The following is a 24,697-nucleotide window of genomic DNA, read 5'->3' on the forward strand; positions in this document are numbered from 1 at the left end:
CGGAGAAACTGAATGAATTCTCTATAAACCTGGAGGATGTAATGGCAGTTCTACAAATTGAAGAGTAGCAAATCTCCTGGACCAGATGGTATTCATCCCAGAGTACTGATAAAACTGAAAAATGAACTTGCGGAGCTATTGTTAGTAATATGTAATTTATCCTTAAAATCGAGCATGGTACCGGAAGATTGGAGGGTGGCCAATGTAATGCCGATTTTTTAAAAAGGTTCCAGAGGAGATCCAGGAAATTATAGACCGGTGAGTCTGACATCGGTGCTGGGCAAAATGGTAGAGACTATTATAAAGAGCAAAATTACAGAGCATATTCAAAAGCATGGATTAATGAGACAAAGCCAACATGGGTTTAGTGAAGGGAAATCTTGCCTCACCAATCTATTACATTTCATTGAAGGGGTGAACAAACGTGGATAAAAGTGAGCCGGTTGATATTGTGTATCTGGATTTTCAGAAGGCGTTTGACAAAGTACCTCATGAAAGACTCCAGAGGAAATTGGAGAGTCATGGGATAGGAGGTACTTTCCTATTGTGGATTAAAAACTGGTTAAAAGATAGAAAACAGAGAGTAGGGTTAAATGGTAAGTATTCTCAATGGAGAAGGGTAGTTAGTGGGGTTCCCCAGGGGTCTGTGCTGGGACCGCTGCTTTTTAACATATTTATAAATGACCTTGAGATGGGAGTAACTAATGAGGTAATTAAATTTGCTGACAACAGAAAGTTATTCAAAGTTGTTAAATTGCGGGAGGACTGGGAGACTGGGCGTCTAAATGGCAGATGACGTTTAATGTGAGCAAGTGCAAAGTGATGCATATGGGAGAAAGGAACCCGAATTATAGCTACATCATGCAAGGTTCCACATTAGGAGTCACGGACCAAGAAAGGAATCTAGGTGTCGTCGTTGATGATACGTTGAAACCTTCTGCTCAGTGTTCTGCTGCGGCTAAGAAAGTAAATAGAATGTTAGGTATTATTAGGAAAGGAATGGAAAACAAAAATGAGGATATTATAATACCTCTGTGTTGCTCCATGGTGCGACCGCACTTCGAATATTGTATTCAATTCTGGTTGCCGCATCGCAAAAAAGATATAGTGGAATTAGAAAAGGTGCAGAAAATGGCAACGAAAATGATAAAGGGGATGGGACGACTTCCCTACGAGGAAAGGCTGAAGCGGCTTGGGCTCTTCAGCTTGGAGAAAAGGTGATTGAGGGGACATATGATAGAGGTCTACAAAATAATGAGTGGAGTTGAACAGGTAGACGTGAAGCGTCTGTTTACGCTTTCCAGAAATACTAGGACTAGGGGGCATGCGATAAAGTTACAAAGTAGTAAATTTAAAACAAATTGGAGAAAATCTTTCTTCACTGAACGTGTAATTAACCTCTGGAATTCGTTGCCAGAGAATGTAGTAAAGGCGGTTAGCTTAGCAGAGTTTAAAAAAGGTTTGGACAGCTTCCTAAAGGAAAAGTCTATAGACCATTATTAAATTGGACTTGGGGAAAATCCACTATTTCTGGGATAAGCAGTACAAAATGTTTTGTAATTTTTTGGGTATTTGTGACCTGGATTGGCCACTGTTGGAAACAGGATGCTGGGCTTGATAGACCTTTAGTCTGTCCCAGTATGGCAATACTTATGTACTTTGTCCAATTATGGGTAATGTGTGGTGGGTTTAGCACCCCCAATCATTGTGTTAAGGTAGCAGTATTATTTGAATGTGATATGTATGAGTGATATATGTAATTGGTTTGCTTTCTCTGGTATGGAAGTTTTGTTAAAGCTGTCCTATCATAAATGGATTTCTTTTATGTTAGAATACTATTGTATTTTTTATTTGTATTTTTAAGATATGATTATATTTTTAAAGATGTAAACCGTTCTGATTTGCTATGTAAGAAGTAACGGTATAGTAAATAAATAAACAGTAAACGATAAAAGTTGACATCTATTGTCCTAGAACTGGGTAACTTGGTCGCTGAGAACCAGCATAATAGGGCAAGTCATTTTCACTTTCCATTGCCTCTGATACAAACCAAAGACACCAAGGGTGGATTGCCCCAGAGAGTGAGATTTAAGGACAATGTATCCAAGGTATAAATTTACAAAGTTTTATATGTGAAAAAAGCTTCACAAATGAACAAAGCAAAATAAAATATTTAACTTTCTTTGGCATTTCTGAAAGGTTATAGACAAGATGGAGGCAGTACTAGGACAGTGTCCAAAGGAATTTGCGTAAGTAATTTAATACTTAGCAGGGTAAATTGCTAGGCTGAAAACTTCCTTTTACTTATTAAGGGGGGAATTCCATAAAGTAGCGCTTAAAGGTAGGTGTGACAAAGAAGCACACTTAGAGCCAAATCTAAAAGGCATTAAGGCGTTACAGAATAGTACTGCAATGTCACTTTGGGGTGCCAAAACTTAGGCGCAACAGCTTATGCCAGGTTAATAGCAGGCATAAGGTAACACACCTAACTTCGCCTTCCAATGGGTGCATCTGATAAAGCGAAGTTACAAACATGCAGCAGGTGTTCTTCAAGGATAGAAAAACATATGTTTTTACATTTGGGGTGATGTCACCGCCAGAGCCTCGGCACGGAGATGCTCCCTAGTGTTCTTTATTTCCAAAAGCTTTTGGCAGCATACAAAGCACATGCACACGCCTTCCCTCCCACCAAGGCAGTCTAATGTTATAGCTGATAGAACACAACGCCTAGTGAGATGTGAATGTGTGGGCAGAAGATCACAGCAAATTTCCTCTATGGAGGCTGATCTCAGATGGGCTACCAATGCAACCATGGCTCTGCCATTATGAGTCATTAGAGTCAGCTTAGCCTGGGCATAAATAAAGGAGATGCAATCTGCCAGCCAGTTATATAAAGTGTGTTTTCTGATGGCTGCCCCCATCCTGTTGGGTTCAAAAGAAATAAAAAGCTGGGTGAACTGTCTATGGGCTTTAGTCTGCTCTAGATAGAAGGCCAAGACTCTCTTGCAGTCCAAAGTGTACAATGTACTTTCACCAGGATGGACATAAAGATTTGGGAAAAATGTCAGAACAAATGATTGGTTAAGGTGGAAGTTTGATACTAGCTTAGGAAGGAACTTAAGATGCATGGGGAAAACTACTCTTTTATGATGAAACCTTGTGTTTCAAAATTGTTGGAAATAAATATATTGTGTTTCCATATAACACAGGTGTAAATGTATAGTTCAGGCTCTAACTAGCTCTTTTGTAACAGAAAGAAGTACATTATAGCTGTTTAAATTATTAGACTAAAGACTTGTGTTTTTCTGTAAGAAGCAGGAACAGGAGAAGGAGGAAGAGGGGGGCTTGTAAACCTACTGAGACACTGGAAAATCTTTAGTCAGGCCAGAGAGCTGAGATAAACTGTTGTATGAGGCCATGAAGGGAATGAGAGCCCAAGGCCAAGAAGGCAGGAAATGGACATCTGTGAGATAGCAGGGAACTATGAACAAAGAAAACAAAAGGGAGGAGAAAGAGAGTGAGAAGTCCCAGCTGCTGTTAAGCAGAACACTAGCGGACAGGCAGGTGACCATCGGCCAATGAGAAAAACTTAGGGGCAGACACTTAAATGTAACTATAAAATCTGTGGAATCTTATAGAAAGGTGTGTGTGTGTGTATGGCTCGCAGTTTAGAGCCACAGGGACACACATCCATTCTTGCAAGGATGATTTTTGATTTTTGAACAATAATTTTAGTTAATTAAGCCTTGGTTCATCAATCTGATTTTGTGAGTCCTATTTATGTATAGTTTCTCAGGTTATCTGGGGGCTATTTATAATAGATGGGGGCTCGTCTGGGATAAAATAATCAGAGATGCCGGTGTTAGCTCCTGACCAAGGGAAGACGTGTCCTATCGAGTTTCAATAGTCCCTGGGCTAGTAGCAGTGCTGTAATCCTGACTGATGACCCATTGATGAATCAAGATAAGCATCTGTAAGCATATCGATCGATCAGCCATGAAAAATCTATGCATAGACTAAGGTAAGGAAATTTGACTATTGACAGTATTTGCCTTAGTGGTTGAGGGGTTGTTAGTACTTCTGGGTACTTACAAGGGAAATAGGCTAGCCAGGAGTAAAGGAGAAGGGAAGGTGGAATCCTTGCCTTCAGATATCTCCTCCCCCCCACAATAATCTGTAAGGGAGGGGGATATGGAAAAAAATAATCTTGTACAAGAGAAAAGGACGGGAAGAAAATGAGTCACTACTGTTGTTTTGAATGGTCAAAACAGAGTATTATACATGGGCAAAGCTAGTAGAAGTCCTCTTTACAGGAGAGGAGAGATCTATGATGAGAACTGCTGCTTTAAAATTAGACCATTCCCCAGAAGGGAGGGAACACAGGGAGAAATATACCGGCAGAGCAGGAATACCCTATTATAGACCTAGGGTGGAATAATGTAGATCTAGGGTGGAATAATAACAGTGAAAATGACTGAGCCAAATTGACAGAGCTTAGAAACTTGATAATAGCAGGAATCAACTCTAGACTCTTTCATCAAATCTCTCTCATTGATAAAACATATCCCTCTCCCATCATTGCTCTATCTATTGACACAGAAAAGGCTTTTGATAGAGTGGAATGGCCTTTTCTATTAGAGTACTTGAATGGTTTGGAGCTCCAAACTTTTTTATATCTCAAGTAAAATTATTATATACTAATCCATCTGCCCGTATATTAATTAATAATACTTTACTGAACACTATTAAGCTAGAAAGAGGTACTAGGCAAGGCTGCCCACTCTCTCCTCTCCTTTTTAATTTAGCTCTCCTCATTGCAATTAGGGGAAATATAAATTACTAGTATTGGTATTGGAGATCTAAAACTTAAAATCTCTGCATATGCAGATGACGTGATGTTATTCCTCTCCAATCCTAATTCTTCCCTGAATGCACCATTGCTTCTTATTTCTGAATATTCCAAATTCTCCGGCTATAAAATTAACAAACAAAAGATGGAAGTACTCCCTCTTAATATATATGCAACCCCTGACATGGTTTCGCCGCATGGTCTGATATGGTCATCTAAATATATTCAATCATTAGGTATCTACCTATGTCCAACTTTGGAAGAAACACTTAAATTAAATTAAAAAAACATTCTGGAGATGCTTAAAACTTTGTCTAACTCATGGAGTCCTCTTCACCTTTTATGGTGGGGTCATCTAGACACAATTAAAATGATGCTAATGCCCAAAATTAACTTTATCCTTAGTATGTTACCTATTCTATTACCTAAATCTTATTACTCTCAAATAGATAAAATCTTGTCAAAGGTTTTATGAGCTTCTAAGCCTCCCAAAATTGCTTTGAAAACCCTTAAGGAAACCAACAAAGAGGAGGAAAAGACCTCATGAAACCATGAGACACAGAAACAAACCAGTGAGGTAGGTCCAAAGAGGAAACTTTATTGAAATTGAAAAACGACCCGACACAGTCGTGTTTCGGCCCAAAGGCCTGCCTCAGTGGTCTTGTAAAATCTGTGATATTATGGAAGATAATGGATGTCACTTTTAGTTGCAATATTTACTCTGGCCTTACACACGGCCATTACCCATTTTGCATAGCGCTTTTGCAAGATAGAAGATTGCTGAAGGATCTCATTACCAGATTACTTCTACAATTCATTTTGACATCTATTATCTTCCACGATATCACAGATTTTACAAGACCCCTGAGGCAGGCCTTTTGGCTGAAACACGGCCGTGTCGGGTCGTTTTTCAATTTCAATAAAGTTTCCTCTTTGGACCTACCTCACTGGTTTGTTTCTTTGAAAACCCTTGAAAATACCAAAGAAAATGCTGGTGTTCTTTTTCCAGATTTTTCCATATACCACAAAGCATTTATATTACAACAAGCCTCTTATTGGTTAATAGAACCTTTAATTACACACCAAATTACACACCAGTATGGTTATTAATAGAACAATCTTTATGTGGTTCACTTCTCAACCCTAATTTTTTTACCAATATTTATTCCAGGTCATCTAAAACTTAACAATATAATTCTCTCATCGTTCTCCTGTCTCCATGAGTTGGACAATCACATGGATGTTCCGAATAATTCATCTTTACATTCTATTCTTTGGGGTAACCAATTATTTAAAATTAATAAACAATCCATATTTTGGGAAATATGGTCTAATAGTGGAATATGGACAATAGCTCACATATTTTCTGATAATTCTATCATTTCTTTTAAGGAATTATGCTCTCAGTTCTCTTTACCTGCTAACCAATATTTTAAATGGTTGCAGATTAAACACTGCTTAACTCATATCAAATTACTTTCCAATTTGGGCACAACACCTCCTAATATTCATGATTCCCTATCCATTCTTTTTCATAAGAGTCATGTTGTATACCAAAAAGAACTTACAACAAAACAAGTTTGTATTCAGTATGAGAAAATGATCTTCACTTTCATGCTACATCCCAACAATGGATACATCTTTGGTCTAAGAATAATAGATCTATAGCATCAGCTGGTTACATACAATCATTATACTTTCTTCGTCATAGGGCGATTTGGACTCCACAAAAATGGCTGCTGCTGAGCTTATGGCTAATAATAAATGTTGGTCCTGTAGTTTATATCCTGGTACCTTAATTCACATGATCTTTGTTTGTAGACTGGCCTATGATTTTTGGTGCCAAGTGTGGTCTTTTATAACAAATATACTTCCCTTACAGGATCCAATTACACCTGCAAATGTTATATTTGGCTCTTTGCTTCTACAGGATCAACTAGACCTTTCCCAACAAACATTACTGAATATCTTCATAACTGTTGCACTTAAAATGGTCCTTACACATTGGAAAGATAATTCTAATCTTAACCCTCATAATTTGAATTATCTTTAGCAGATAAAATTGGAAAGACATGTTCAGTAGCTAACATTTGGTCTCCAGTAGACATTTATTTAAAATCTCAGATTTCTTAATAATTCTAATGTCAGAATGTTATAGTCAATATTGCAGTTTTCACTCAGGTACATTTTATCCAGTATGGCAATATACTTTTCTTTATTATATTTGTACTGTTGTACATTTCATCTTATGTAATTACTTATTGTTCTATTCAGAATAATATTGTTTGTTATTTCAAATTTAATAAAAATTCATGAACTATAAAAAAAGAAAAGATAATAGCAGGAATAAAAGAAGCTGAAACTAGAAATCTGGATGTAAGGAAGGTTTGATAAAGTGTTGTGAGAGGTGAAGGATGGTTAAGAAACAGAGAAGTAGAAAAAGGGAAGGGTAAGGGGAATTCCTAGGGATAGAAATCCCCAGTGGATGGCCTCCCAATCTGAATTATTATTATTATTATTTGCAGCATTTGTATCCCACATTTTCCCACCAATTTGCAGGCTCAATGTGGCTTGATCTGAATGCATAGGAACCAACATTTCAAAATGATTGGGGGTGCTGATTTTTTTTTTTTTAACAGGAGGTGCATCCCCCCCCCCCCTCCCTCCAATCCCTCTCCCTACTCCCTCCCTCCGAGTTCCAGGCCCCCTGCCCCCCTCTGAGTTTCAGGCCACGCCCTCCCTCCATTCCAGGCCACACCCTCAGTGTAGCCAGGTGGGCGGTTTTACCGCCCAATTGGGTGGTTTTCCGCGACCCGCCGCGGGAAATTTTTGCCCGCGGCGGGTTGCGGTTTTTTGGGCTGTTTTTTGGGCTTCAGGGCGGTTTTTTGTGCGGCTTTTTCGGCCGCGGGGGGCGGGGTTAGTGACGTTTTTGGGCGGGGTTAGTGACGTTTTTGGGCGGGGCCGGTGACGTAGGAGGCGGGGCCAATGACGTAGGAGGCGGGGCCGATGACGGGGGAGGCGGGGCCGATGACGGGGAGGCGGGGCCGGTGACGGCGGGGGCGGGGTTGGTGACGGCGGGGGCGGGGGTGATGACGCGGGGGTGGGGGTGTCAGGGGCGGGGTTTGAGTTTGGGCGGGTTTTGGGCGGTTTTTGTGCTGGATTGGGTGGGGAAAAAAATTTTCCACCTGGCAACACTGCCCACCCTCCCTCCGAGTTCCAGGGCCCCCTCTCCCTCCCTCCTTCCAAGTTCCAGGACCCTCCCTCCCTCTGAGTTCCAGGCCAGCCCCCCTCCCTCCCTCCGAGTTCCAGGCCCCCTCCCTCTGAGTTACAGGCTCCACCCCAGCCCGACCTCCTCCCACAACAGTCCTCTGCCGGTCCGCCATCACCTTCCTGGAAGTCGAAACCGGAAGTTCCCTTCGCCAGCCCGAACTGCCCGGTGCCCGCCCTCTTCTCCCTCAACAGTCCTCCACCGGTCTGCCCTCAACTTCCTGCATGCCGCCAAGAATTTTAAAAGTCATCTTACCTTGGGGTCCTGGCGGCAGCAGTGAAAGGCGAGCAGGCTCGTCACTTCAGCCTTCCCTTCTCTCTCAGCTCTGGTCCCACCCTCATTTCCTGTTTCCGCAAGGGTGGGACCAGAGCTGAGACGAGAGAAGGGAAGGCTGAAGCGCCGAGCCTGCTCGCCTTTCAGTGCTGCCGCCTGGACCCCAAGGTAAGATTACTTTTAAAATTCTGGACGGCATGCAGGAAGTTGAGGGCAGACCGGTGGAGGACTGTTGAGGGAGAAGAGGGCGGGCACCTGGCAGTTCGGGCTGGCGAAGGGAACTTCCGGTTTCGACTTCCAGCGGGTGAAAATATTAGCGGTGCTCAAGCACCCACAGCACCAACAGAGTCAGCGCCTATGTCTGAATCTGCTGAATGTGGGGAGAGAGGGCACTTTGAGTTAGTGAGGAAAGAAAAAGTTTTCTCTTTCTTGGAATCTATGGAAGATTAGGGGAGTCAAGGACTCCGGACCCTGAGGTCTCACCAGGAGCTCTGGATAAATTTACGGGTGGGACCAGAGAGGGAAGAGACAATCTCTTTGGTAGATACCATAGCAAGCTGCAGCCTGTGACTCAGCTGCCTATCAGTCAAATTACAATCACAGAAGTCTGTGAGGGAAGTGAAAGGGGAAGGATTTTCAGTTCCCCTCTTGGAAAAAAAAAACCCAAAACCGGTGAGTAGAGCAGAGACTTAATAGCACAATTAGGTATGGGAATGTGAGTCAGAGACAGGCAAAAAAACTAGTAAAATGAATCATTTTAATGCAGAAGATGAAAAGGGAAGGAATCCTGAGGGAGGAGTCAGAGAAGGGAATCGGGAAAGGGATTAAAAATACTTCCATTAAAAATTAAACTGAAGCAGGAGAGTGATGTGATATGCCTTGAAAAAAAAAGGAGCAATACCCTATTCCTTCTGAGGGAACACAGGGTCTGCAACCAGTGATAGAACAATTAATAAAGGATAAATTAATTGAGCTATGCTTGTCCCCCTTTAACACTCCAGTTCTCCCGGTTCTTAAACCGGATGGAACATATAGGTTAGGACAGGTTTTAGAGCAGATTCTGGAAAGGTTCCAGTTGCAACCTGAATCCGCCCTTCTCCAGTATGTAGATGACTTATTGATTACAGGCAAGAAATAAAAATACAGTGAAAGAAGTCACTGATAATTTGCTAAATTTTCTGGGAAAGCAGGGGTCTGCAAGTGACCAAAACAAAATTACAGTATGTGGGAAAAAGAGGTGAAATATCTGGAACATTTAATCAGTGATGGACAGAGGCGAATAAATCGAGAAAGAATACAAGGAATTGTAGAAACACAGCTCCCAAAAACAGAGAAAGAGTTAAGAAAATTCCTAGGTCTGATAGGATACTGTAGGCTGTGTATAGACTCTTTTGCCCAAAAGACAAAGGGACTGTATGCAAAGCTAGTGGACAGTCCCACTGATAGATTAAGATGGGACGAGGAGGAAGAATGGATAAGATGCTTAAAGGAAGATTTAATCCATGTTCCTGTGTTAGCCCTGCCATCCTTGGAAAAACCTTTTCACTTGTTTGTGTCAGTAGATGATGGGGTGGCTTTGGGGGTTCTTACACAGACATGGGGAGGGAAGGAACACCCGGTAGCATATCTCTCAAAAATGCTGGACCTTGTTTCCAGAGGATGGCCCAGATGTAGTCAAGCAGTGGCAGCCACCACAATTTTGGTAGAAGAAAGCCATAAGCTCACCTTTGGGGGAGCCTTGATAATGAGTACACCTCATTCTTTAAGAACCATACTTACTCAGAGAGCCCACAGGTGGCTAACTGATTCTAGGTTGTTAAAGTATGAAGTCATATTAATGGAAAAGGATGATTTAGTGCTGACTACAGAGAATTATGTTAATCTGGCTTCCTTCTTATTAAAAAGGGAAAGTGGGGACCAGGACATATCACATGACTGTTTAGACATCATTGAATATCAGACAAAAATCGGGCAAGATTTAAGGGATATGCCCTTGCACACAGGGAGACAATTATTTGTGGAGGGATCTTCTTGGGTCTTGGAGGAAAAAGACATAGTGGATATGCAGTAATAGATGGAAATACTCAGGAAGTATTGGAAGCAGAAAGACTGTCCAATACATGGTCGGCTCAGACCTGTGAGCTGTATGCCTTGAGACAGGCATTACTGATCCTGTAGGAACAGGATGGAACCATCTATACTGATTCCCAATATGCCTTTGGGGTGTTACATAGTTTTGGGAAAATATGGAAAGACAGGATTAATTGCAAGTAGAGAGAAAGAATTGGTACATGAGAAATTAGTGACACGGGTGCTAAAGAATTTGCTACTGCCAAGGGAAATTGCAGTGGTGCATGTTCTGGGGCATAAGAAACTATCTACCCCAGAAGTTAGGGGAAACAGGTTAAGAGGCTGCTTTCTAGGAACAGCCCACAAAAATATGTGTTTTGATCGCTACAATCCCAGAAGCAGAACAGTTACCCTTTCCCACTAGGAAAGAGAAAGATAAGCTTATCCAGCTAGGGGCTGTACAGGCAGAAGAAGGAAAATGGCTTTTGCCTGAGGGCAGGCAAATGTGAAACAAAGCTGTATTAAGAGAGGTTATGGCTATATTGCATTATGGGAGTCTTTGGGGAACTCAGGCCTGTGTGATGCTGTACTAAGAAGATATGGAGGCTTGGGGATATGTACTGTGGCTAAACAAATTTGTGAAAGATGTGTGATATGTCAGAAAATAAATAAAAGGTGCTCAGAAAAGCTATCCCTGGGGGATGGGAACCAGGGTGTCAGGCTTTCAAGGCAGGAACTAGGATCGTGAGTCATTGGGCCACTGCTGAGAAGTGGCAGCAGCAGGCAAAACCACCTCACACCAGAGACAAGGCAGAACTCTGACAGGGAAGACTAGACTTCACCTGCACTTGACCACCCTTCCCCAGGAGTTGAGCACCTGGGTGCAGGTGGCCGGCAGGACTTACCAGACAGGGCAGGAACTGGATACCAACTAGGCTGAACAGGGTTACATAAGTACATAAGTAATGCCATACTGGGAAAAGACCAAGGGTCCATCGAGCCCAGCATCTTGTCCACGACAGTGGCCAATCCAGGCCAAGGGCACCTTGGAAGCTTCCCAAATGTACAAACATTCTATACATGTTATTCCTGGGATTTTTGATTTTTCCAAGTCCGTTTAGTAGCGGTTTATAGACTTGTCCTTTAGGAAACCGTCCAACCCCTTTTTAAACTCTGCTAAGCTAACCGCCTTCACCACATTTTCCGGCAATGAATTCCAGAGTTTAATTACACGTTGGGTGAAGAAAAATTTTCTCCGATTTGTTTTAAATTTACTACACTGTAGTTTAATCGCATGCCCCCTAGTCCTAGTATTTTTGGAAAGCGTGAACAGACGCTTCACATCCAGGGTTAGGACTAAGGGTCAGAGGGGAAAGGAATAAACATGGGCAGCAAGGCAGGAAACTGGGCTAGGACTCATAGACAGACAATACTACACTAGGCAGGATATGGACAGGCTAAAAGGATCAGGAACTGAAAGCTGCAGAGCAGCCACTAAAACAGGGTACAAATACTGACAGACAAGAGACAAGACTGAAAGCTGCAGAGCAGCCACTAAAACAGGGAACAAGTACTGACAGACAAAAGACAAGACTGCAAGCTGCCAGGCAGCCACTAAAACAGGGAACAAGTACTGACAGACAAAAGACAAGACTGCAAGCTGCCAGGCAGCCACTAAACAAGAAACACAGACAACCAAGAACTAGACAGAGAAATACAAACAAGAAACAAGACTGGGAACAAGCAATACAGTACAAGATAAACTACACAAAGACTATACTAGAAACAGGCAAGAATCTCAGACAATAAACTGGACTAGGCAGAAGTGCACAGCACACACCAGCATACCTTAGGCGATGCAAAGGCAAACACAGAAGTTTCTAGGTGATTAATAAAGCCCATCAGCACCTGAGGCTCACTGCAGCAATCTCAAGGCAACTACGGGTGCTGTTCAGGCACAAACAAGAAAGACAAGTCTGGCAGCCTGGAAGATCCAGACCGGACTGGGCTGAAGCCTGGAATGGGTAGGGACAGCAAGACAGTCTATGGCAGCCACCGGTTCTGGTCACCAGAGGGTGAGGGGAGCACAAACCCAGAAGCAGGCAGAAAGCATACTGAAGCATACATAGGTGCAGCACAGTGGAGCAATCAGAGCCATGCTGGAAGCAGCCAGCACACAGAGACAGAAACAACTCAGAAAGGACAGACAGAAGCCAGCTCAGAAGCTGACCCCCAGAAATAAGGTAAGTCTGAGAGGGGTCACGACCACAGACGTGACACAGGGCTTAGGCCTTTTCAAAGTATGCAAGTGGATTTTACAGAACTACCCCTGGTGCAGAGATTAAAATATTTACTGGTAATTGTGGATCATCTGACAAGCTGGGTAGAGGCAATTCCAAGGGCCTCAGCCACAGCACAAGGGGTGTCAAAGATGCCCAAGGCCAAGAAGGCAGGAAATGGACATCTGTCAGATAGCAGGGAACTATGAACAAAGAAAGCAAAAGGGAGAGAGAAGAGAGTGAGAAGTCCCAGCTGCTGTTAAGCAGAACACTAGCAGACAGGCAGGTGACCATCGGCCAATGAGAAAAACTTAGGGGCAGACACTTAAATGTAACTATAAAATCTGTGGAATCTTATAGAAAGGTATGTGTGTGTGTGTGTGTGTGTGTGTGTGTGTCTCGCAGTTTAGAGCCACAGGGACACACATCCATTCTTGCAAGGATGATTTTTTATTTTTGAACAATAAATTAATTAATTAAGCCTTGGTTCATCAATCTGATTTTGTGAGTCCTATTTTTGTATAGGTTCTCAGGTTGCTATTTATAACAAAAATGATTCCCTGTTGCCCTTGTCCCTAGGCACCTGGCCTTCTTTCTTTCCTTTTCTTTTCTATTTTTTAATTGTAGTTCCGTTTTCTAATTTTCTAGTTGTTTGATTGCTGTAAACAGCCTTGATAGGTTCCTCCAATGTGGTATATCATCTATATAAATAATTCTCACCTCCAATTCTGAAGCTTACAGTGTGGCTGGGAAACAGTGAAGCCCTGTACTGTTGTAGCCTGTCAGCACCACTCACTGTCACTGTCACTCATACACCCGCCCCCAGCCATGCCCCTTCCGGACATAATTCGCTACCTGAACGTTCTATTGAGGTCCCAAGTTCCAGCCACTTCCGTCAGCGGTTCGTTAGATCATGGTGGTGAAGCCTCTCCACTCACCATGTCTGTCTGTCATGCCCTCGCGTCGAACATAATGACGTCGCGGGCGGAGCTATTAAGGAACGCTACAGAAAGGGGGGAGTACCGAAACACACTAATGACATCACGGGCGCAGCTCTTAAGGAACACAACGGAAAGCGCGTGTTTCCCTACTCCTCCCCCTCCCTCACAATCATCTCAGTGCGCCGACAAAACAACACATGGCGCCCAACACGAGCGTTACCGACCGCGACAGAACGCAACGTCACAGGCCACACGAGGAGCGGGTTCACAGTGAAAAGGTCTGCTGGCTGCCTGTGGTCCCGTCTTCTGTCTAAAAAACCAGCTGATCCTCTTTCCCCAGGTATGTGACATGGGTGGCCAGACGAGGAGGGGGGGAGCACCGGTATTCACGACCTCCGTGGGGGTGCAAAGGGGGTGCACTAGGTGCCGAGACTGCAAACGTTTCTCTCCAATCTCCTTGCTAGCGCCCGTTTCATTTCAGCCTGAAACGGGCCTCTTTTACTAGTCTTTAATAAACTTGAAACTTGTGTAAGGTGAATCAGCTACTAGGGCTTGAGGCTCACTGACCCTGCAGGCTGAAGTGACTGCCACCAAGAACGAGACCTTCCAGGTAAAGTACTTCAGATGGCAAGTATCAAGTAGGTCAAAGGGAGCTTTTATCAGCTGGGTGAGAACAACATTGAGTTCCCATGAAACTGTGTGAGGCTTGACTGGGAGCATTAGTAATAGCAAGCAAACAACTAGAGGCTGTGCAGCGATGGATTTAACCTCTACACTGTAAGGGTATGCGACAATTGCACTGAGGTGAACTCTTACAGAGTTGGTTTTGAGGCCAGTCTCAGAAAGGTGTAGAAAGTATTCAGGCAGTTTTTGTGAAAGACAAGATAAAGGATCTAGGGCCTTGCTCTCCAGATGGCAAACCTCCTCTGCTTATGGTTTATTAGTTTTAATATACCACCTTTCAAACAAACGTCAAGGCAGTGTATAATATAAAAAATACAGAAAAAGGAGAGAAACTACAAAATCCAAATAGGAAAGCGAAGCGCAGTGGTAGAGAAAAGGAGAGAACATTAAAAATAAACACACATATACTGCTGTAGCAAATGCAGTGTTTAGTATAAAGCTGTCTGGTTTTGTAAATCAGTCAGCTTTGTATATATAACTTATTCCCTTATCTATGATCTATAGCTATAGTCTGTGTCTTTTTGGCTTTCTCAGGGCCAAGTTAACAGACAGGTTTGCTTGGCCTAAAATAATAGGCCATAAACTTTAAAACCTTTGTTTGTTTCAAACAGACTCTGAATTAACACAGAGACATTTTCAGTGAAGGACAAGTATGAGTGATAAGTATTCCAGGGAAGGAGATTACAAAGGGCAAATGATAAATATTTGAGAAAAATACCAAAGAAATAGAATTATGTGAAGGTGACCTTAGAGGTCAGAGTTGAAGAATACCAGATAAGTAAGAGATAAAATATAAGGCATTAAGTGACTTAACAAAATTGGGCTTCAGTAATCTGACACAGTGGCGTACCAAGGGGGGGGGGGGGGTGGGGGCGGTCCGCCCCGGGTGCCAGTGGGTGGGGGGGTGCTCCGCTCCCGCCACCTCCCGTGGCCGTTCCCGCGGCGCCGCACATTAAAAAAACCGGCAAAGCAGCGTCGCAGGCAGCGCCCCTCGTGCCCTGCTTGTAAAAAAAAAAAATCAAATCTCCTTCCTTCTCCTCCTCGTCTTGATGTCTTGACGTCGACTCGGGCCTTTTGATTGGAAGGCCCGAGTCGACGTCAAGACGAGGAGAAGGAAGGAGATTTGATTTTTTTTTTACAAGCAGGGCACGAGGCGCTGCCTGCGACGCTGCTTCGCCGGTTTTAACGGGACTGAGGTGGGGAAGGAGAGGGGCGAAAGGGACTCGGGTGGGGGTGTTCAGCGGGGAGAAGGGGACTGGGGTGGGGATCTCAGAGGGGAGAAGGGGAGGGGAGAAGGGGACTGGGGTGGGGGTGTTCAGAGGGGAAAAGGGGAGGGGAGAAGGGGACTGGGGTGGGGGTCTCAGAGGGGGGAAGGGGAGGGGAGAAGGGGACTGGGGTGGGGATCTCAGAGGGGAGAAGGGGACTGGGGTGGGGGTGTTCAGAGGGGAAAAGGGGAGGGGAGAAGGGGACTGGGGTGGGGATCTCAGAGGGGAGAAGGGGACTGGGGTGGAGATCTCAGAGGGGAAAAGGGGAGGGGAGAAGGGGACTGGGGTGGGGGTCTCAGAGGGGGGGAAAGGGACTGGGGTGTGGATCTCAGAGGGGAGAAGGGGACTGGGGTGGGGATCTCAGAGGGGAAAAGGGGACTGGGGTGGGGATCTCAGAGGGGAGAAGGGGACTGGGGTGAGGGTGTTCAGAGGAGAGAAGGGGACTGGGGTGGGGGTCTCCAGACAGGGGAGGGGAGAAGGGGACTGTGGTGGGGGTCTCAGACAGGAGAAGGGGAGGGGAGAAGGGGACTGGGGTGGGGGTGTTCAGAGGGGAGAAGGGGGCTGGAACTGGGGGCTGAAAAAAGGGGCAGAGAGAGAGAGAGGGGACAGATCCTAGATGGAAGGGGGAGCGAGAGGGAGGGCAGACCCTGGATGGATGGGAGAGGGAGGGCAAATGGTGGATTGAAGGGGCAGAGAGAAAGGGCAGGCAGTGGATGGAAGGGACGGCAGAGAGGGCAGACACTGGATGGCAGCGAGAGAGAGAGAGTGAAGACAGATGCTGGATGGAAGGAAGACGGTGAAAAGAAGATGAGGAAAGCAGAAACCAGAGACAACAAACTGTAAATAAAATATATTTTTTTATTTTTTTTGCTTTAGGATAAAGTATTGTAGATGTGTTAAATGTTTATAATAGAACATGTAAATAAGGTAATCTTTTTATTGGACTAATTTTAATACATTTTGACAAACTTTCGGAGAACAAAACCCCCTTCCTCAGGTCTGGATAGGATACTGTAACAGCACTATACTGTACTGACCCGAGGACGGAGGTTTTGGCCTCTGAAAGCTAAATGTATTAGTCCAATAAAATGGTATTATTTTACTTTCCATATTTGTTTTATTTCTATTTGTTAATTTGTAAAGTGGTGATTGGTACTTGTTAGTTTTTTTCAAATTTACATCTGCTGTCTTTATATTTTGCACAGTACTAGGGGACAGTTTCTGTTTCTGTGGTGTTGCATTGTATGCAGAGTCTGGCATTGGGGGTTCAGTTTAATTTTTGTCTAAATAGAAAGTTTATGATTACTTATTCTATAGTGGATTAGGGTGTATCTGTGTTTGTGAAAAAGACATGGCTTTCAGTTGGCATTGACTGTGCAGGATCTACGATCTGTACTATTCTGTCTGGTTTCGTTTTACAATAGGTGAATTGATGTTCTAGTGCTCACTGTAGTGTTTAAGATGCTTTCCTTTTCCTTGTGTGACTCGTAGAAATGACTGCTTATGGTATGGTAGAATTGCTCTATAGGTCCTGAGTGTTTTGTATTCTCGGCATGCCTAGTACTGGATTTGGGGAGGGGGTGTTAAAAAATGACCGGCCCCGGGTGTCAACTACCCTAGGTACGCCACTGATCTGACAAGCACAATTTGTGGTAGTCAGGTTTTGTTAAGCTTCCAAAGGAAACAGAGAGAGAGAGAGAGAGAGAGAGAGAGAGATTTTATTTTCCTTTTACTGAAATTTGGACTGATATAAATAAGAATTCAATTTTCTGTAACACTGGGATAAAAGAATTTTTATTGTAACCATTTATTTAGTCTAATAAATTTTAGCATTATTATAAAAGAGAAAAACTAATCTCAAGAGTGTTTCCTTTGCCAGAAAGGCTTTCTATCAGTCTTCTGTTTTGGTTAGCTTCCCTTTAGAGGCAAGAGGGTTGTTAATTGTTAATACAGCAGGTAACTGTGGGAAGGTGGAAGGTGAGTTCAAGACCTGAATACAAGCGTGAACAGATATGTTTTAAAATCAACCTTAAATTTGGGAAAAGACAGCTCGAGATAGAGGGGTTTTGGTAGCGAGTTCCAGAGGGATGGAGCCAGATAGAAGAAAGCAAACTCTCGGGTAGCATCAAGATGTGCCAAGGATAAAGAGGGATGGCAAAGCCGGCGATCATCCACCGAGTGAAGCACATGAGCAGGGGTATAGGGGATTATATGAGACGAGAGATAACGTGGAATACCAGAGCAAAAGATCTTGTGTGTTAGGATAAGTACCTTGAATTTGATACAGTATTTGACTGGGAGCCAGTGATGCTGTTTAAGGAGTGGTGAAACATGATTGAAATGACTCACCTGACACAAGATCTGAATTGCTAAGTTCTGAACAGATTGAAGTCTTCGGAATAGTAACTGGAGGAGACGGGCATAAACAACATTACGACAATCAAGCTTGCAATTATATGACCTCTTATTGGAAGCTTTCCTAGAAGCAAGCAGAACACAAGTGTCACTCTCATGCAGTTGGAGAGAATCAACTTCTAGTCTCTCAACATCCAAGCAGTAAGAGCTAGGGACTGAAAGTTGGGATGTAAAAATGACCTCTGGTTTTGAGTGATGAGAGTCAGAAAGCACTCTAGTCTTCACAGGTCTATGGAGACTAATTCCAGAAGCAGATAAAACCAAATTTACCTTGGCCAATAAGGGGCGATGAAAATCATGGTTCCTTGGTCCTGTTTGATTTCAGGAGAGTTTTCACTATGAGTGGTACTAGAGGATATGCATAGTGAAGTCTCTTCCTCAATCAAGTAGAAAGGCACCCGAGGGTAGACTGTCATGTGATTCTAGTCTGAAGCAGTAATAAGGGGCCTTGTTGTTCAGGTGAGTAGCAAAGAGATATATCAATGGGGTGCCCCACTCTCGAAATATCTTTCAGGCTATACCCTTGCTGAAAAATTGTTCATTTGTTGCATTATCTTGCTCAGTCAGTTGGCTAGACAGTTGTTCTTCCCTGCTAGATATGTGGTCCTGAGCACCCTGCCATTGCTGGATGCCCAACACATATTCTGACTGCTTCCTGACAAAGGAGGTAGGACCCCATGTCTCCCTGCTTGTTGACATAATACACTGCAATCTGATTGTCCCATTGGATGAGGATAAATTGATCTCTGAATGCCTTTAAAGAATTCCAAATAGCCTATAGTTCCAGAAGGTTGCTTTGATTGACCCTGGATATGGAGCCCATCAACATAATCTCCTCAGCTCAGGTTGGATGCATCTGTCATCAATGTCTTGTGGGGTGGATGAATTTGGAATGGTAGTTTCATGGTCAAATTGGTTCGAACTATCCGCCAGCACAGAGACTTCGCTAGGGAAGGAGTGACAGTGATGACATCTGCTAGGTTCTCCATGGGACCACTGAGAAACTAGAGTCCAGAAAGCATAGCCAACCATTTTCCTGAATCATGGGCTAGGGAAACCATCCTGAACTTTCGTTTTGCCAGATATTCATTCAGGGCCCTTAGTCTAGAATGGATGAAACACCCTGTCTTTTTAGAACATTATAGTTCTTGGAGTACAATTCCCCCCCCCCCCCCTTCTGCCCTAGTGACATGGGCTTGACTGCATTGGCCTGTGAAAGGGAGGAGGCTGTGTAAGTAATACCCGATCTTTAGCTTAACCTTGATGCTTTTGCTGGGAAGTTTGGTGGGGTGATTTCAAATTGCAAAGTGTAGTCTATTTTGAGGACCCACTGGTCTGAGGTTACAAGAGGCCACCTATGTTGGAAAACATTTAGCCTCTCTCCTACCAATAAATTATCCATAACAGCTACTTTTATTGTACCTATGTTCTTATGGAGCCAGTCAAATGTCTTTCCCCAGTTTTGTCTGGGGAGATGGTTAGGACTTCTAAGGTCTCTGTTGCTGTGGGCGGGAGTGAGAACTCTGGACTGATTGGGATGGACAAGAGAGTGGAGGGGCCCTAGATCTTTGAGAGTAGTAGGACCTCTGTTGCCTTCCACACAAGTACTTCCTACAAGATGAGGCCATGCTAGGAATGGGCCAGGATAGTGATGGCGTTAGTTTTTTCTTGATGAGGTCAGCGACCTCTTTCACCTTATTGCTAAAAAGATTGTCTCCCCAGCATTTTGGAAATCTACCAGCTTTTCCTGAACCACTGATTCTAGGTCTGAGGCACACAGCCAGACAAGTCTGCACATTCCAATATCCATATCGGAGGCCATGAATGCTATATCGAAAGCTTATAGGTTGCCTGGACCATGTGCTTACCACACTTCCGCTGCTTGGCTACTAGCTGACAGAGCTCTGCAGCTTTCTCAGGTGGTAGATTGTCTGTAAATTCCGCCACCTTTTGCACTAAGTTCAGCAAGTGAATCCTCCTGAAGAGCTGGTAGGTATGTATGCAGGACAGTAGCACAGCATTCTGAAACACATTCTTCCCAAAAGACTTCAAGATCTGAGGACAGTGAAGAGTGAATCTTGGAGTTCCCAGCTCTTTTGAGAATGGATTTGGTGACCGTAGAGTAGTATGGAAGCTGGGGCTTCTTGAATCAGGGAGCCTTCTGGATTCTATATATAGAGTCAGTCTTCTGATGAATGGGCTGCACGGGGGGGGGGGGGGGGGGGGGGGGTCCTACTGCTTCATCTCAACAGCCTGAAAAATTCTGTGCATGGGCATTGTCACAACTTCCTTGGGTGGGTGGGTGGGGGGGGGGGCAAAAAAGTCAAGGATGCCCAACAACCAAATCCATTATCCACACTCTTATCACCTCATGCTTAGATTACTGTAACTTTCTTCTCACAGGTCTCCCACTAAACCATCTCTCTCCCCTTCAATCTGTTCATAATTCTGCTGCATGACTTATATTCTGCCAGTGCTGTTACACTCACATTAGCCATCTGCACAAGTCACTTCACTGGCTCCCTATATGTTTCCACATACAGTTCAAAATCCTCTTATTGACATATCAGTGCATTCAGTCTGCAGCTCCTCAGTATCTCTCCACTCTCATCTCTCCCTACACTCCTCCATGGAACCTAAAACCTATATCATGTAGGAATCTAAAACCTATAACATTTAGTCACATCAATAAAAGACAGTGAAATGAACAAAGGTGAGCTTCTGGATTATCTTTTGGGACTAAGGGAAAGAAAATTATCAGGTAAGAACTAATTTTCCCTTCCATTTCATCCTCAATACAGGTTATCAATAGAAATCAAACAAAATAAAACATGGAAAGAAAATAAGATGATACCTTTTTTATTGGACATAACTTAATACATTTCTTGATTAGCTTTCGAAGGTTGCCCTTCTTCGTCAGATCTGACGAAGAAGGGCAACCTTCGAAAGCTAATCAAGAAATGTATTAAGTTATGTCCAATAAAAACGGTATCATCTTATTTTCTTTTCCATGTTTTATTTTGTTTGATTTCTATTGATAACCTTAAGAGTGGACTAACACGGCTACCACACTCCTCTATCCTCAATACAGAACTTGTGGGATATAGAAAAGTAACACTCAAGTTGGGAGGGTCCCAGAAAACAAATAGGCATATGGTCTACAAAAGCCAGATTGGCAGGAGTAGCAAGCAGACCAAGAACATACCAAATCAGTTCAAAAGAAAGTCCAATATAAATTTTATTAGCAACATCAATGTAGGGGTACAAACTCTGCCTGATTTGGCCAAGTTTTGCCCAACTTGGGTTGCATCAGGGGTTAGAAGTACCAAATGACTGTGAAGTGACCGCTTGCACTAAGTGTGGCAACAAACCTATATTTGAGGGAGAGAGACATTTTAACCAGATTTGGTCCAAGCAGTCACTTCACACCCATCTTGTACTTCTAGCCCCTGATGCAGCCCAAGTTGGGTACAGTTTTTACCCCCTGTTGATGTTGCTAATAAAATTGATATTGAACTTTCTTTTGAACTGATCTTGTCTGTTCTTTGGTCTGCTCACCACTCCTGCCACGTAAGTTGGGAGGGACATTTATAACCCTGCAGAAAAAAATGAAGCCCAAAAGTGGCTTCATTTCTAGCCAAGATGTCCAAACAGTAATGCTTCAGAAAGGCATGAGAGAGAGACCAGATTGCCGACCTACAAATCTCATCAGTGAAGACTGATTGCAATTCAGCAAATGAGGTCACTTGTGCCTTAGTAGAGTGTGCTTTGAGGTCTACAGGAGGACACTTCCCTAACAAAATATAAGCGAACAAAAGCCATGCCATAATAGTGGCCTTTGAAGCCTGCATGCTCTTTTTGGGCCCAGAAAACAAAATGAAAAGTTGATCACAGTGCCTCAAATCATTTGAGACTTCCAAGTATCTTACAAATGCTCTTTGAATATCCAAAAATCTCAGAGAATGAAAATCAGATCCATAGTCTTCCCTGCCTAAAGAAGAAAGAAACATTGGTTGATTCATATGGAAGATAGAAACCACCTTTGGAAGGAAGGATGGAACTGTGTTGATCATCACTCCAGTTTTAGGAAGACAAAGAAATTATTCCCAGCATGACAGGGACTGGAGCTCCAACAGTCTTCTGGTCAAAGAAATTGCAACTAAAAAGACTGCCTTCAGAGTGAGATCTTTAAAGAAGCTGTTTTAAGGGGCTCAAAAGGAGCCTTCTGTATAGCCCTAAGAACAAGGTTCATATTCCAGTTGGGGCACACTCTGTGTACAAGGGATGTAAGTGATTCATGCCCCTAAGAAAATGGACCACATCTAGATGAGCTGCTATGGAAGAATTCTGAACGTGACCTCTAAAACATGTGAGAGCTGCATCTTAAGAGAGTTTAAGGCCAACACTTTCTTGAAACCCTTTGGCAAAAAGGCCAGGATATGGATGAGAGAAGTCTTAAAGTGTTGAACAGCCCTTTCAACACACCAAGAAGCAAAGGTTCTTCAGAATCTCACATAAGCTACCGATGTCAACTCCTTCTTAGCCTGCAGGAGGGTGGTAATAATATATCATCCCAATAAACCTTCCTCCTCAATCTCAACTTTTCAAGAACCATGCCATAAGACCTAAGGGAGATGGATCCTCCATTTGAATTGGACCTTGGATCTTTGATCAAGAGCTGAACAAGGTCTGTGTACCAAGGCCTTCTGGGCCAGTCTGGAGCGGCTAACACCACTTGGCCCTGATGATATGTGATCCTCCTTATGAACCTATTATCAGCCATAGAGGGAAAACATACAGGAGTGTCGACTTGCCACTGCTGAAGTACAGCATCTATGGCTTCTGTGCCTGACTCCTTCTGACAGCTGAAGAATCGAATAACCTGTGCATTACTCTTTGTGACCGTGAGATCCAGGATGGGATGACCCCACCTGGATGAGATCATGAGAAACTCCTTCTTGGACAGCTCCCATCTTCCCGGATCCAAGAGATTCCTGCTGAGGAAATCCACTTGAATGTTCTGATCTCTCACAACGTGCACTGCCTCTCCATACACTGGCAATGGAATCGGGCCTCCTGAGTCAGAGAAGCACTTTTTGTGCCCCCTTGCCTGTTTACATAATACACCGCTGTTGCATTGTTGGATAGAATCCAGATCAGCCTACTCTGTAGGAGGGAGGAAAAGGCCAAAAGCACTTTCCTGATGGCTCTTAATTCCAGGTGATTGAGCATGAGGCCTACATCAGAGAGCAGAGGCTCTGGGCTCTCTTAGACAATGTGCCCCCGCCCCCAAGTGAAGAGACTGGCATCCATGATTACTATTATCCACTCCGGTGAGGACAGAGACCCTTCTAAAGATTTCTTTGTTTCAGCCACCAGCAGAGACTGACCTTTGCCTGAATTGTCCAGGAAAGATGATGAAGTTAATCAGAAGTAGTAGGGGACCAACCACTGAAAGCAACACCTGCAGTGGTCTCATATGGAATCTTGCCCATGGAATAGCATCTAGAATAGAGGATATGAGCCCCAGAACCTGCATATAATCCCATGCCTGAGGGGCTGGGAGACAGAGAGGGGCATTTTCAAAAGGGATGACCAAGTTTCGATTTGGATGTCCTTGCAAAACGTCCCAATCCAGGGGCGGGGAAACCCGTATTTTCGAAACAAGATGGAAGTCCATATTTTGTTTTGAACATACCATCAGGGACGTTCAAATCCTTAAGGGAAAATGGGACTTGATATACCGCCTTTCTGAGGTTTTTGCAACTACATTCAAAGCGGTTTACATATATTCAGATACTTATTTTGTACCAGGGGCAATGGAAGGTTAAGTGACTTGCCCAGAGTCATAAGGAGCTGCAGTGGGAATTGAACTCAGTTCCCCAGGATCAAAGTCCACTGCACTAACCACTAGGCTACTCCTCCACTTAAATTTCGCCGTCCCTAGATTTGGATGTCCCTAGATATGGACGTTTCTGATTTTCAGTGATTTTTGAAACTAAGGAGGTCGATCTCAAAACAACCAAATGGAAGCCATTTGGTTATGGGAGGAGCCAGCACTTGTAGTGCACTGGTCCCCCTGACATGCCAGGACACCAACTGGGCACTCTAGGGGGCACTGCAGTGGACTTCATTAATTGCTCCCAGGAACATTGCTCCCTTACCTTGTGGGTCCCAGAAAATAGCAAGGCAACCGATCTGCAAAATCCAACGTGGAAAAACAAACAAGCAGATCAGTATAATATCCAAAAATCTTTATTGAAGATACCGTGTATAAGACAAATGCCCGACACAGGCCGTGTTTCGCCCAACGATAGGGCTGCGTCAGGGGCTATAATAAACGATAAAAATATTGAATTATAAAACATGTCAATTCTTAAAAGTATATATATGTATATCTAAAATATATAAAATCAATATAAATTATAATATACATGTGAAACATAGACATGAATCTTGAATATGTCTAAAAAATATGTAAAACCTCAATATGAACTGTAATATAAAAACATAAATATGAATTATAAACATTGAGAGTCCCTTTCGATTCAAAAATTAAAATATATACAGTAGACAAGTAAAATAATAATAGATATTAACTGTCAATCAAAAATATAATATAGAGATGCATTTAAATATACACAAAATATATA

General features: G+C 43.3%; 1 protein-coding gene across 1 annotated transcript in view; it reads right to left on the reverse strand.

Moving 5' to 3' along the window:
- The window catches only part of LRRC26 (leucine rich repeat containing 26), a 68,365-nt gene extending 44,055 nt beyond the window's left edge, over window positions 1-24,310 (reverse strand). Inside the window, exons 1-2 of the transcript XR_003942509.1 lie at window positions 24,209-24,310; window positions 17,979-18,108 (exon numbers count right to left, since the gene is read on the reverse strand). The gene's annotated coding sequence lies outside the window, so the exon portion shown is untranslated. The remainder of the gene's footprint in view (window positions 1-17,978; window positions 18,109-24,208) is intronic.
- Between the last annotated feature and the right edge of the window lie 387 nt (window positions 24,311-24,697).

This window comes from Microcaecilia unicolor, chromosome 6 (genome assembly GCF_901765095.1).
Source record: "Microcaecilia unicolor chromosome 6, aMicUni1.1, whole genome shotgun sequence".
Taxonomy (NCBI): domain Eukaryota; kingdom Metazoa; phylum Chordata; class Amphibia; order Gymnophiona; family Siphonopidae; genus Microcaecilia; species Microcaecilia unicolor.